Raw genomic sequence first — 13,758 nt, 5'->3', positions numbered from 1 at the left:
CCAACCGGCGATAAGCACGGCCCTTTAATATTTTTGCTTCGTAGCCCAGGACTTTTCGCTCTGTTGTCTTATTCTGCCATTGCCAAGGAATACTGTTTTGCCTAATTTTTACTGGTGTTTCTGTTAGATTGCTGTAAAGCAGTGGAATGAGGCAATAACCCTATGGGGAAAAAGTTACGCTGAGGTTATCCTGCAGGGACGATGCCGAGGCTCAGCAGGGCTGGTCTGAGGGACCCCAGCTGATGCCATGCTCAGGTTTCGTGCTCCTGCCTTGCTGGCGGGGGACTGTCCTGGCTGCTGGGTGGTGGCCGCGTTAATCTGATCTCCTGCACCTGTTGAGAAACTCTTCCAGCTGTAGGTCACTTCCTCTGGCATATCCGAGGCTAATTCAGCTGCTTGTGCACGTCCCTTCTGGAGGTTGCTGTTGCTCACGGAGTTGCCTTTCAAAAAGCCGACTTCCTCCTTGGGAAACAAACCTAGCCGTAATTTTATTCTAAAGCCTTGTGTCCAGCTGAAGAAGGAGAGCCCAGGACTCAGAATGGGATTAGTGAAGGTTTTGGCACCGAGGGGAGCGCACTGGTGTCACCCACCTGGCATCCCCACGGCGTGGGGTGCTGAGCTGCTGGAAGAGGATGCACCCGGAATGGTTCCTGCCTCCTTCCTCAGCGGATCGCTGTGCCTGTAGCAGGGCTGGTTTCAGGGGCTGTGGATTCACTCCCAGGCTGCGGCAGGCCGGTGTGTGCTGACACAGATCAGCACAAGGCTGGGGCCGCGTTAGCGCGGCGGGCTGTCGGCGTTCAGAGGTGTGCGCGCGATCTGCTCCTGCCGCAGGATCCGCGTCCTCCAAAGGCATGACAGCCTCCTTGGTCTGCTGACACAAAATGTCAGTGGTGACATTTTAATTCTTTTTTTTTTTTTTTTTCTGCATCCTCTACCATTGTCTTGTCCGTGGGGAGCTGCAGCTCTTGAGTCTTTCTTGCTGCCAGTTTTTTTCCAGAATATTATCTTGACGCAGAGCTTAAGAAGTGAAATGGTTATTGTTCTTGTTTTCATCACCATTACTGGAGGATACCAGGTAATGTGATGAAAAATGTATAAGCGATTGATCAAAAAAAAAAAGACATTTGAAAGTGTACAAGAGTTAAGGAAAATACAGAGCATTGTCTGTATTTATTAGTTTAGTTGAATTGGCACGGTCCCGTTAGGTGGATTTTCTTTTGCTTGATTATCTTAGCTACCAGTCCCTGTCCCTGGAACACCCGGTAATCTTCTTATCGACTACAATTTGTTTTTCTTTTTTCCGTGCATGGGGGAAGGGGAGTGGCAGATTTATTTATTTTTTAATTACTGGCGGATGAACTGTTGAAGAGGGCGTTTACTGGGGCTTGTCACTGGTGACCGTCTCCCTTTCAGATCGTGGTGCTGGCAGATAACCTCTGACAGCTTCTCTTCAAAAGAATTTGAATATAAGAGCTCAGAGAAAGCATGGATACCCAGCAGAATAATGGGTTTTTCTTCCCAGAGCAATGCGTGTCCTAAGGATGTATTTGAATTCAGTGACTGCTGTGTTTTGCTTGTGAAATCTGGGAGAACTTCAAATAGTTCACTGATGCTGACTGAAAAAAGAAAATAAATCTATTCTAATTTGATCCGTATTCCAATGATAAACTACTTGTGCTGTGCCCTCAAGGCCTTTATAGATGCAAAGTTTCTTTTTTATCACTTGACCTTTTTGTGTAATCGAATCTGAGCAATGCAGACTTGATACTGCCTCTTTTTTTTTAATCCAATTTTTTTTTGAGTGGTCTTTTTTCAAAGCTATCTTGAACGTTTCTGTTACCTGTCTGCTTCAAATGACCAAGATTTGGGGTGAGAAAAACAACATGCTGTCTTGCATCAGAATTGTGCAGTTCATGTTATTTTTGTATGGTGTGCTTAAATTCTCAGCAACAAAAATATCAGTCTTGTGCCATTTCTGCAGACCTTAGGGACTTCTAATTGCCTGCTGCATTGAACAAAGAACTCCACCTAGGGGAAATTTCCACTTCTGTGTTGAAGTCCTGAGTAGAAACAGCTCAGTAAAATTCCAGTCTTGAACGTGGCCTTTAGTTTGCTTTCAGTTCCACAGCTTCACTTCCCAGTAAGTGTTAGGAAATATACTTTTGTATGAAAGCAATTAGACGCAGTGCCTCATCGAAGCCTAAAGCAGAGCTTTGCAGAGGCAGAGATGCGTGTAAGGAAATAAAGCGAATCAGGTGGGCAGCTGGTATTGCAGAGAGGCTCTGGAATTTCTGCTGCATTGTAGAAGGCTACGTGAAGGTAAGCCCTGCTCTTTGGAGAAGGCCTTCAGCTCTCCTTGTGCTAGACGTGTGAGGGCATCTTATTTATAACCTCCGTTATGTGTTATTTAGGTGTTAATATCTCTCTATCTTGGATTAAGTGCTTGTTGTTGTTGTTAGTAATGTCCATTGCAGCACCTGAGAGCTATTCAAAATCTATTACACAGGTGGTAGCTTAAGCTGCATTTGAGTTTTGCTGTTACATATTGCACCTTCTCCAGTGCCTTATAGTGCAAGAAAGAAAGAATATAGTGTCTGTTCTGTGTATGTCATGCTCCTCTCTAGATTTGGCTTGTAAAAAAATTGCCTTTGCTTTTTTCCATTGTATGTGTCTTCTGGGGCGTATGGGCTCAATCTTGTAAACATAAGTTATTTTGACTGTAGCATCTGCTTGTGCAAATGTGCTTAAACCATAACCTTGTTCTTCAGCTGAAAATTCAAGGAGTATGCTATCCCCAGCTATTCCTTTCTCGGTAGAACAAGAAAGCCGCTTTCTGTACTTTAGCATCTCAGAATCTTCTTGTTAACTACTTTAGGGTGTATAAATGGATGTAATCTTCAGCTGTTTGCTTTCATGGTGCTTACATGCAGTAAAGCTTACTGTCATTGATTTTTTTTTTTTAATTTTATTTTAAATTTAGTTCATGCAGTCAGTGCTCCTGAAATCTCATTAAATTAAGATGGTGCTGGCTGTTAATTGGAGTACCTCAGGTACTTGCAATGGCCTATAAACCACTCTGGTAGGGCTCCTACTTCAGAACTGTACTAAAACCTGCAAGATTGTCCCTTTTTTCTCAAAAGTGTTGTCTGTGCCTGTTGTCCCTTTTTTCTCAAAAGTGTTGTCTGTGCCTGTAATGGGCATGCTTCGATTCCTCTGCTAGCAGTGAGTTTGTCTTTAATGGCAGTGACAGGCAAATGGCACGTCCTATCATTGGTTTAACCTTAAATGGAGCCTGCAAGGCACGTAGGCTATTTGCATTTTGTATTCCAGTTTTGAGTTTCCATTGTCTACAGGAAAGAGTTTTGCCATTAAATCTCAGGTTTGTGAGGAGGGGACGTGGACTGACAGCACTGTGTAAAGTCAGAGTAACTCCTCCAGATACAGATCTTTATTTAGTGAGTGGAATAAATCATCAGGCTTCTGTTCACTGTGGTTTATCCAAAATGGCACATGGTGGCTTCTTATTCTGGATACCGTGGGCTAAAAGGTAACTTCAGCACGTTACCACTGTTCTGTCAGTGGGACGAGTTATGCTTCAAGTTGGGTGCCACAAGGGAAAGAACCAAACAAACTTTAATTCTTGAGAGACTGTGCACAAGGCAGTGTGCATTTCAGGGAAAACAGATGGATTTTTTTTTTTTTTTTGTAATTTCTTAAGTTGGTTGCACTTTCAATTTATGAATTCCTGCGGTAGTGAACAACTAACTCCTCAATTAGATTTTGCATATGGATAACAATTGTTTAACTTGTTCAGCTCCTTTTCAGTTAAGGAAACAGTCAGGAATACGTAATTAACTCTCCTGCCCCATATGAGAACATGAAAAATCCCCGTAGAAAAGAGAAGAGAGAATTCATTTTTTTTCGTGGCTATACAATGGTCAGTGAGTCATAATGCTTGCTCTGCAGTCTCATTGGGCTGATTTTAATATTCAAAATTTCATCTTGATCTGCATTTGTGAAACTTGAACCTCCAACTTGAGACAAATGATCAAAATGGTAATCTGCAAATGGCGTTAAACTAATCTTTCTAGCACAAAACATAGCCTGCTCAGCTTTTTTACGTAATCAGGTGTCCACCTGATCAGAAACGCATGCAGCTAAGCTGCTTACCAGCGCTTCATCGCCAAGTATTACAGCGGTTGTTCTGTGTATAGCCAGGGGGGAAAATAATACCTTCGTTATTTTTGAGGGATCAACCCATGTATGCATTAAACCTCGTTATAATGTCTGGTTGTTTTCTGTGCTGTCAGCAATGATCATGCTCTTGCAGGAGTTGAGGCACTGCAGAGCCTTGGTACCTCCAGCAGCGTGCTGTCTTCTGACCAGTGCGTGGAGTCGTGCGGGGCTGCTGTCGGTGGCCTCTGATGTCTGATCTCACTTCCCATTTTTCTTGGAAAATCAAATCACATCCTCATTCTCTGTGTTTCACAGGGAGAAAACTCGTGGTGAAAGCACCTTCGTGGATGAGGCATGGTCCGTGTAGTCTTTTGTTTTCTGCTGCAGGCAGTCCTGATGCCTGAACATGTATTTCTTTATCCATTTTAGAGATCAATACTTGATCTCTCCTGGCCGACTGACAGAATAGCCTGAGAATTTTTGTTGTTCAGCTCCCACGATGTTGGTCTGTTGACTGCAAGGATAATGGTTTCGCCCGAGGTGCTTTTTCCCTACGTATTTTTTTTCTCTGCAGAACCGTGTTAGGCCTTGCAGTAACATTTTTTAGCAGTAGTTTTGGGGAAGTCTTGGATTTCAAGCCTGCTGGTCAGTGTCTGGCTATAGAGTTTAAATCGATCTCATTTGTGGGTGCCTTTCTGGGGGTTCATCATCTAAACCTTCGATAATTTTAGCTGATTTTGGCTGTTGGGATACCCGTGCAGCTGAGCAGCCCAGCAGGCTGCTGGGGCTGTACAGGCCCTTCAGTTTACCGAGGGGGCCTGAGGTTGCTATTCCATGCAGCACATGAGCTTCAGAGAAGTTTACAGAGGAGACGAAATCAATAATTGTTTGGCTCAGATGGCTTTTCTGTGTTTTGAGACTAACTGAAAATCGTTATGAAATGATGACTTTGAGTTTTTTCAAGGCACCAAATACGCAAGGCTTAACAATTACCCACATCATTTAGATGCAGCCTGGAAAAAATAATAAAAAAAACAGAGGTGCTACAGCTGACCCTTCTTCCCTGTCTGCCTTCGTAAAGCTTCACGTGTCCTAACCCTGCCAAGGCACAGAGTCCTAGGTAGTGGTACAGCTCACCCTGCTGTCTGTGGCCTCCCTCGTACGGGTATCGTGCTGAGGTGCGGCACGGACAATAACCGTGCTTCGGTGCAGGGATCCCAGGCTTTGGCTCAATGACAGGGATGCATTTAAGTAATTTCATACAGTAAGCTTCTCTCTAACAAAATTACAGCAGTCAGAAGTATAGTCTGATTCAGGTCAAGGACGTGGAGAGAGAGATGTACACAGATGGAGCGGCTGGGGCCTTGTTCCTCCTTCCTGTAACAGTAGATTGGTACTTAGTGAAGTTTCCATTTAAGAGTAGCTAATTATCATCTTACTGAAGACTCCTTGCTGATCACTTCAGGCAGGCTGACAACCAGCCACAAGTGTTTAAATAAAAGTAGTGTTTAACCTTGGAAGCGCCCTTAGTCATTTAGGTCTGTTTTTACAACCAAACACGCGGTGATTAGGTTGTATTTTCGAGAGTCTGATGTGTTCTGAGGTGTTGGCCAGTGTTTTTAATTCTTGCCGTAAAGAAAGATACCTTTCTGTTAACTTCTTAGTCTAACAGGCATGCGTTTTCTCACACTGCTGTTGTGCTTGGGTTGTTTAATTCACCACCTCAAAGCACTGCGATAGTGACAAGACCTCAAAAATCATCCTCTGATGATGTTCTTGCAAGGATGGACCAGAGGCTTGGTGAGCTACTTGGTATTTTCTGGGAGTTGCCCTATGTTAATTTCAATACTGAGATGCTTAAATCAAAAGCCAGGCATTTGCATTTTTAATTTTTGGGTTTCTCTGTAAGGGCTTGCACGTTATTTTCAGATCCAACTCCCTGCCAAAAGTTTTGTCCCTTTTGTTTTGGATGTTGGGCTGACGAATCCCACTAATTATGATGTCATTGTGTAGTGTGAAGTGACAGCAACAAAAAGAAAAATTTTGCCTGTGCCATCTGTTACAATAAACATTATGCACTCATGCTGGATTTCAAGCGGATTTGGATTGCATATTCACAACAGAAGCTGGTTTCTGCTTAGACGTATGGTAGCCTTCAGTATAAAGCTTTTAATCACCAAATTCTCGATATGGTTTTGGACTTGGTCTGACACATTGCTGAGTCTAAGTAGTAGGTCTTTTTGTTGGTGTTTAATCTTTTCCCATTCATATCGGGACTAATAACTTGCCAAAACTAGTCCTAGAGCAATCTGCACGAATTATACTAATTCACTAATACCAAGCATTGGTTGCAGGCTGGCTGACTTCTTAGGCTGGTCGTCTTACGATAATAGTGGCCTGAAATAGAGAGGGGCAGATTTGCTTTAATCTGCTAAGTATTCCTCTCAAAAGATTAAATGCAAAATGTTGATTCAAACCTGTGGTTTGTGTTCCCCGCGAGTATATCGGCATTTGAACGTGAATCTTGCTCTGCATAATTTATCAAAGCCCTTGCTGAAGAAATTGAATTTGATGTCTGCTTCATTTTACGCAGCAAGATCACATACACATTTAAAAACCCAAAAGAATGAAACAATGTCAAGATCCAAGCTAAGCACGTTAGCCTGTGCAACAGCCCTGGCTGGAGATTAACTCTCAATGTAGGGTGCGTGGCAGCGCTCATGCATTTGCTAAATGTTGTTGCCTGCCAGGAGAAAGGGAGATGAATTGTTAAGGGTGCACGTTATCATGGAAACGAGTTGTTACTCTTGAATGGAGCACGACGTTCATGACTGTTGGAATAGGACTAAGAGCCTCCAGGTAGTTTGGGGTGCAGGGTTTCAAATAGATCATTAATTTCCAGAGTTCTGAAGTAGGGTTCTGTAGCCTCGGCACTGAAGTGTCGAGCAGTGGCAAAAGCTTTTCCTTGGTAGCCAGCCAGAAAATCACAATTTTGTTTTTTTGAATCATGTTGGTGTGTTGGAGATCTGCTATGGACACAAATGTGCATGCTGCTCTGGACTGGCAAGGGGCCAGAGCCCGTCCCCAGAGCGTCCAAGAGATTCTCTGACCAGGGGCACAGGACGGTGGCAGCACATCCGTGGTGGCTCCGCAACGCCATGAAGGGGTGCAGCCCCCGTCCCCTCCACCTTCTGCCATAAGGCTCCTCGTAAATTCTGGCTTCTTCAATTGCATCAGTACTTGCTCTGCAACAAAGCTGGTCAGTATGTGGATGTTCTGTTTAGGGCAACAGACGCTTTCTCGGAAGCAATTTAGCAATAAGAGAGGCAGAAGATGAATGGCCTGCCAGAGTGCAGGCTCAATGCGATGTAATATTTTGTGCTGCTGTAACCCTGTGTTGTCCACAGCTGGCTGTACGGGCTAAGTCACAGCTTGTGAGGGGTTTGGATTCCCCGCCTCCTGGCTGCGTGCTTGTCCTTTTACCAGTCTTTTCATTGTGTGCATGTTCAAAATGTGTCTGAGTTACACTAATCACAACAGCTGACATGTATTATTTATGTCTGAATCCCTAGTACTGCTTTTATGCGTAATGTTTTGGATAAACGAATCCTTCATTTTCAATGCTTGCATCTTGCTTCAGAACGCCTTCAGTTCTCAGGGTAAGAGACAGAAATAAATAAACGCCAACCAGCCGATCACCTCGGAGGCCTTTTGCCTTCTCTCCTTCGCTCAGCAACATGGCTCCAAGGGAGATTAACGAGAAGAGCTGGATTCCTAATGCACCAGGGCTGTTAAGGCAGCAGGAAATCTTCCTTCAGATTTGTTTAAATGTAAAACCTGTGATACAGACACAAGGCATTTTGAAGTCCAGGCTGAAATTCCTGGGTTTGGATGGATTTGTTTTCCTCGGTTACATTAAGCAAGCTTTGGATCTTGCTCCACACGGGAATTAGTGTGGTGTGAAGAACACTTTTCAAAGTATAACCACATGGGAGGTTTTCCACAGGGCATCTGTAGCATGTTAATTCCCTTTTTCATTGCAGGGCACTGACTGGAATGGATCATTGTAGCCCTTTTGTAATAGCTGCTGATGTTTTTCAAGGGTATTAGAGCTCTGAAAAGGCCAGCGGCGTACTTGTTAGTTAGGTGTGTGCAAACAGCTGAACTGGTTGCTCCAGAGAAGCATGCTGTGAAGATACCCACAGACCTTGGGCTGCAAGCTTCATGTGTACTGTGGAAGAGAAGGACTGAGAGTACTGCTTGCTAAGACTATAAATGGCCTTTTTCTTCAGGCAAAAGAAACGGTGACTTTACTTCATTTGCCTTGTTGCCCTTGGTTTCAATTTGGCTTTTTGTATTTCCTGTCACTATCTTTCTAAAGATTTTTGCAAAAAGTTAAATCGTTATTCCTCACTATGCAAGTGGCTGATAGCTGTACTCAAACTGTTCTGTTATTGCATTTAATAGTCTGTGATTATTAAATCTATCTTGTTGGTAAAACCGAGGGCATAACAAACATTTAGCTACTGCTGGCAGCGAAGTTGACTGTCTAGGACGTGCACAGCTGTTTGTAGCTGAACTTCCAGCAGCAATTCCAAAGGTTTTGGCTTTGAGGTACTTTGCCACTACTTTAAGACAGTTCTCCTGACCTGCCTGTAAGCTGCTTCTCAGGCCACAACAGGGGGCCGGTCATTTTTAACTCTTTATAGCAGATAGCTTAAATACTCCACATCTGTAAAGCAGAGGTTTTTGCTTCATAGTATGTGCTTTGGAAGGACTTCTGGGGCGTGGAATATCTCTTCAAATACCTCTCTGAGCAGCATCCACGTAACAATATGTACCTACCTCCCATTTAAGATGACATTGTTCAGTGATGAAGAGGATCAAAACAGCCTTTAAGCTGTGAAACGCGTCACGTGTCATATAAAGTACGAAATAAAGACACAGACTGAACATGCCAGAGTGGTGCAATCCATCGGGACGTGTCAGGATGTGAACGTCTCTTGCTGAATTTAAAATGCTTATGTTGCTGAAGGATGAAACTGGTGCTGAGTTTGCATACAGAAACACTTGGTCTGTTGGTGTTTGCACAAAGACTGCTTTTTTTTCTTCTGTATATGAATGGATAGTTGGAGCCCCTCCGAAGTACCCAGCCTCCTGAATGAAACTTAAAATTGTGTGCTTAGCGGTAGGTTAGTTGTTAGGATAAGTCCTGGAGTGATGAGAACTAACCTTGGGAACAAAGAGTGGCCCCAAAGAAGAGGACTGTTTGGTATTCCAGCTGCTGTGCTAATATCCCTGACCCTTTCATGGACATGTATAACTGTCAAAACACAGGGATCAGCCTGAACTGGAGTTGTGCAGCTCTGCTGTTAGGCCGTTCGTTGCTGCTGTCCAGGCTTTAGGATTGCTATGCAGCCTCAACACGGGAGCTTTTTTCTGTCCATTTTCCTCCTCTCCAACTGGTGTGTACTTGTGATCAGACAGAAAATTTCTCAGTGCAGTATTCTCAGAATCTTCTCACTGTTCCCAAGCTCATGACACGAATTCAACCAGCATAGGGACCACTGCTGGTTAGTTTGATAAGTTAGCTGAAGGCTGCATGGAGAGGCAGCCTCATTGAGACATAGGCTGGAAGGAACTCATTAGGGCCCACAAGGGTTTTTATTTATCCAAAATAAGGGTATTAGAATGAGACGTTTCAGGCTGCCTGGTGCTATTGCATCATCAAGCTACTATTTCAACACAGCTCTTTCTCAAGGGCTGATTTCTTACGATGTGAGGCATCTGAATACGTTCCATAGGGCAAATCCACCACAGTGATTTGCCTCATTGTGGCGAGGCTGCTGCTGAGATACTCGCACAGCCGTGTGTCTGAGTTACAAAAAGCCCTGTTGGGCCATGTCTGAAGTCAACTAATGAAAAACAAAACCACCGCTCCCAGGGGTGAGAACTTTGTGCAACATTTTCAGCCTTTGACTTTGAGAAAACTCTATTGAAGCTACTCAGCCTATGGCTAGGAAAATGGTGAGTGGCCTATTGCATCAATACGCAGATCAATCTTCCCTCCAATCGCCGTCCTAGTGATGGGATTTATCTGTTAAGTCAGCATTTCTATTGCTGTCCATATCTGCTTGTAGGGTCAAAGAAAGTAAAACTTGCTTGTGACAGCCGACCTTTTATATCTTTCTGTTGGCTCTCAGCAGAGATAAATGCACTCAAGTGTTGGACAGGAGCATCTGAGCAGGCAAAAAAGTTTCTGCAAGAAAAAGTAAAAGGCCCCTTCCTGCTAATAGCCTTTTCCAAGGCTACTTGGAAACAGAATTGTTGGGGATTGTGTTCATGGCAAGACAGCTTGAAGTTTTTCTTTGCTGTTCCTGCAGCTGGAGGATGCTAAGTCTTTAGGCCAAACAAATGGTCAGATTGTACAGAGGGTTAAATGGTGTATTCTGGGGGAAAAAAAAAAAAGTGCTTCCTGTTGGCGACCTTGAAGAGGAACTTCTCTGGAGGCGATGGAAATTCTCAGTGTATATTGCCTGCTGTTCCTGAAGGCATAACTAGATGGGCTGAAACTGTTCTGCCCATTCTTTTTCAAAGGGTAATTTGAAATTCCATCCACTGATGTGGAATGGGTGGTTTTGCTTCCAGCTTTGTAATAAAGCTTTTGGCTCATAATGGTTTTATGCTGGAAGACCTCACTGAAGTGTCATATTTCTTAAAAAATTGTCCAAGAGCTAAGCAGCAGAAGTATGCAGCTGCAGTATCTAACCACTTCTTCCACCCATCTTGTATTTAATTGCAGCTCAAATTAAAAAAAAAAAAAAAAAGCACTGCTCTCTAACACCTACCTTGAAAAATTGTAGAAAGTGCTTAAGGAAACTTTGAAGAAATAGGATATTGGTGTACAGTGAGTTCCTTCTTCCTGCTGAAAGCAGGAGGAAATTGATAACAAAAGCTGAAATCTCATTTTATCATACATGAAAGTCAGTTCTCCCATTTTGTTTGTCTCCTTGTAATGCTTCACAATCTGATAGAGCTCAGTAGACCCAAGACCTGTAAAACCATGGAGGTCAGGTGTGCTTGTGCAACATGCAAACTCCATTAACTCTTGCAGAACAGCAGCCTTGATGTATTTGAGGCTCTGTGCTAACTTCTGTTGAACTAGTTTTACTTTCTGGATCAGCAAAATCAGTAAAGGGAATCTGAACCTAGCCAGCTTTAGTCTGTGCTATAAATTACTGCTTAATTTTCTAATAGCATTAAGCAGTTACTCTAAGCAGGGGTCTGTTGCTTCCCTTAAAGGAGCTGTTTAAAACGTCCATTAGAGTTTCCGTATGCTGGCTTAGCTGCGATATGACGTTGTGACTATTAAACCCCAGCTGATAAATTAATGCTTTAGAAATAAAATGCTACTAAATTAGTCAGGATTGCTTTTAAAGAGTAAAAGATGGAAATCCATTAAGCCATTACTGAGGTCCTTTCTTCACTTTCTGTGACCCAGCAGCTGACAAAACTTCAGGGGTACTTCAAAAGGCTCCTTGCCATTTGACCCCTCTCTTGTGTTAGATTGCTGAATCTGGGGGTGGGAGCTTTAGGGCTGACGTTCCCGTTTTATACTGCACTTTGAAAGAAGAAAGTTGTGAGATTCCAGCCTAAATTCTGCCATTAGGAATGGGATGCTTCAGAGATGTTTGGCTCTGGGGTGACAAATGTAGAAATAAACAAACTTCCCCTATCTGGCTGCTGGAATTGAGCTGTGTTGCTCCAAGCCGTCTTCCTGCTCTTCAGCCTTTTTGCTACTTAAGTGTTTGACTTTTATTTTAAACAAACAAACAGCAAAAAAACTAAAAACCCGACACACAGCTCTGCTCTTGCATGCTTGTTTGCTGAACTCCAGTTTGCCAGCATTAGGGGAAGGAAGCTGGCAGCCTTTCATCAGTTTTGTTGCTGTTTACTGGGATCAAAAATAACTGCAGTCAGGAAAACTGAAGGGCTGTTTTTATGTGAGAAGTTGAGATGGGTTTGCTAAAGTAATTCTTTTGCCTGTTTTTTTTTTTTACCCATAAGTGGTAGGAACTTTTCCTAATGAGCAGCTTAAGTGCAAACTAAACTTTCTTAGGGCATTGAGGTTTTGTCTTCAAGAAAAAAAAACGGTTATTTACTGTAGCTGAATAAACTTGAGAATATCAGTGTGGGAATCTTTAAGCAGCAAATACAGAGATTTTTAAAGTGCTGCCTTCTACGCCCCTGCACATTAAATATTCTTAAAGGATTTTGTTTTGTATGCGAGCACTGCTACAAGGTGCTGCATGAAAGATGCTCAGCTATAAGCAGTTCTTAGAATAAATAACAGTAGGAGGAAGAGGTGTGTGGGAAGGCATGTGGGGAGTTGTTTTTGTTTTAAGATCCCAATTTGCATTATTTTCTAAATATATTTCATAAGAGCTAATTTACCCCATCTCAGTAATATCTGCTAACTGCTGACTTACTCTCACAGGCCTGTAATTTATAGAATTAACCCCTACCTTTGACAGAACTTAAAAAAGTTTTAAGTATAAATATACCCTCCGTTTGGACGCTGAAAAACAGCAAGGCTGTTCCGTAATTAGTTTGGTAACATGTTGATTTTGGTCTGGATCAGCAAGTAATAGGCAAAGCTCGGGGAGCAACTGCAAAGTTGAGAGCAGCCCCGTATTTGAGCCGTGGGTTTCCTATTCTCAAAAGATGGTCATTAGAGTGGCTTGGACAGCCAGCACTTAAAAACCTCATGATTTCCCCTTCCAGTTTTCAAGTTTCATCCAGACTGTTTGTATGTCAGGATTACCAATTAATGTGTTTTTCAGAAGATTGTGAATTTGGGGGTGGAAAGCGAGTAGCACAACCTGCAGAGCTTCAGTGTGGTGAGAGCAATTCCTGTGGAATTATTCCTGCGTGCCAAAGGAAGTTAACTTGTCACCTAATTGCAGGACTTTAAGATACCAAGTAAGCATTTTATCATGTTCCAAAACAACTGCAGTCTGTGCACGCAAATAGCCATTCTGTGATGCTGAACGACCTCCATAAAGGGAGGTAAACTTGAGCTCACAAATGGCTGAAACCAACATAAGCCTGCACTGCAAACTTCCCGCTTATCTTCCCTTTATCTTGCATTTTTTTTCCCAGGTATTTTTCCTTGCCACTTCAAATTCTTGATGCTCTATTAAAATACGCTCTTCAATTTCCTGCTGGCTTCTTGGATATTTGTGTTGCAGATAAAAACACAATCTGTGCAGCCTTGTTATCTCGTGACATCTGAGTGGTGAGGAGCATGGTTAGGCTGAGAAACCACAGGTTCCTGCAGTGGTCTCCTCTGCAGGCTTTTTTGTGAAGCTCCCAGTGAGCTGCTGAGGTCTCTAAAACAAATATTTGTGTTGATTTTTTTACAGTTTATTTTTCCTCTGCAATGCTAGATTAATTTGGATCAGTAGTTTAATTGTTAGCTTTTGCTTGCCTGGTGACAATAAATTCTTCTCTCGGTCTCCTTTCTGCCAGTTTTGTCCACTAGGAAAACTTGGACAAGTGTGTGGGTGCGATTCGTGATGA

At 42.9% G+C, this 13,758-nt stretch overlaps 1 protein-coding gene across 1 annotated transcript in view; it reads left to right on the top strand.

The window, feature by feature from the left end:
* Window positions 1-13,758, top strand: part of APLP2 (amyloid beta precursor like protein 2) — a 47,978-nt gene that overhangs the window by 755 nt on the left and 33,465 nt on the right. The window lies entirely within an intron of this gene.

Source organism: Oxyura jamaicensis, chromosome 24 (genome assembly GCF_011077185.1).
Source record: "Oxyura jamaicensis isolate SHBP4307 breed ruddy duck chromosome 24, BPBGC_Ojam_1.0, whole genome shotgun sequence".
In the NCBI taxonomy this organism is placed as follows: domain Eukaryota; kingdom Metazoa; phylum Chordata; class Aves; order Anseriformes; family Anatidae; genus Oxyura; species Oxyura jamaicensis.
Note: the sequence above shows the minus strand (reverse complement) of the source record. Positions and strands in the feature narration are given on the sequence as shown.